At 65.8% G+C, this 897-nt stretch overlaps 1 non-coding gene across 1 annotated transcript; it reads left to right on the forward strand.

Moving 5' to 3' along the window:
- The first annotated feature begins 498 nt into the window (after positions 1 to 498).
- LOC131870216 (5S ribosomal RNA) lies at positions 499 to 616 on the forward strand. Its single transcript, XR_009368542.1, has one exon. It is a non-coding gene; the product is annotated as a 5S ribosomal RNA (ribosomal RNA).
- The last annotated feature ends 281 nt before the right edge of the window (positions 617 to 897 follow it).

Below are 897 nucleotides of genomic sequence, written 5' to 3' on the forward strand. Positions count from 1 at the left end.
TTCTCGTGGACCCATCATGGGTCTTGGAACGCATTTGTGGTCCTTGGTCCCATTTTGCATCCCGAAACTTGTGTTTTGGTGCTTGATCCCTATTTTGGGTGCCCACCTTGCACCAAGTGCGCACACCGGGGCAAACCGAGCGCCTTGGTGCACCGGGGCAAGATCGAGCGTGCACCCGAGGCGCCCGCCGAACATGCACCAAGGTGCACTCGGCCCACATGTGAGCGCAGGTCGTTGCGCCCGAGGTGGTGTGTGGCACCGCGTTGCAGACGGGACACTGCACGCACACGACGCCCCGTCCAGGTGCACGCACGTAGGCCGGGCCGGGTGCACACCCGACGCCCTAGCAAGGTGCGCGCACCCGGGCAGGGCTCACACTTGGCGAACGGGGCGCACTTCGCGAGGGAGGGTGTGCACCTCGACGGGGGTGGGTGGCCGGTGGTGGATTCGCACGTGGGTCGCGGTTTGCCTAAGTACACACTGCGACAAGCTCATAACGGGTGCGATCATACCAGCGTTAGTGCACCGGATCCCATCAGAACTCCGCAGTTAAGCGCGCTTGGGCCGGAGTAGTACTGGGATGGGTGACCTCCCGGGAAGTCCGGTGTTGCACCCTTTCTTAGTTTTTCGCCGGGCGTCGCAATGCTATTTGAATAAACCTTTTGCCCGTTTGCGTTCTCGTCGGGGCCGGGCCGGGCCGGGGTGCGCTGCCCGCACTACCGCGCGCGCGGGGGCGACACCGAGCGCGCACCCGAGGCGCCCCGAGCACACAGGCCACGGTGCAACCCGGGCGTTTGTGCGCGCACCCCGGTGCGCCCGAGGTGCTGCGCGCGCACACCAGGTGAAATCGGTGTGCACCTCGGCCAGTGCCGCGCTCGGTCGAGGTCGCGCACGTTG

The sequence above is a fragment of the Cryptomeria japonica genome, unplaced genomic scaffold, assembly GCF_030272615.1.
Source record: "Cryptomeria japonica unplaced genomic scaffold, Sugi_1.0 HiC_scaffold_307, whole genome shotgun sequence".
Lineage (NCBI taxonomy): Eukaryota > Viridiplantae > Streptophyta > Pinopsida > Cupressales > Cupressaceae > Cryptomeria > Cryptomeria japonica.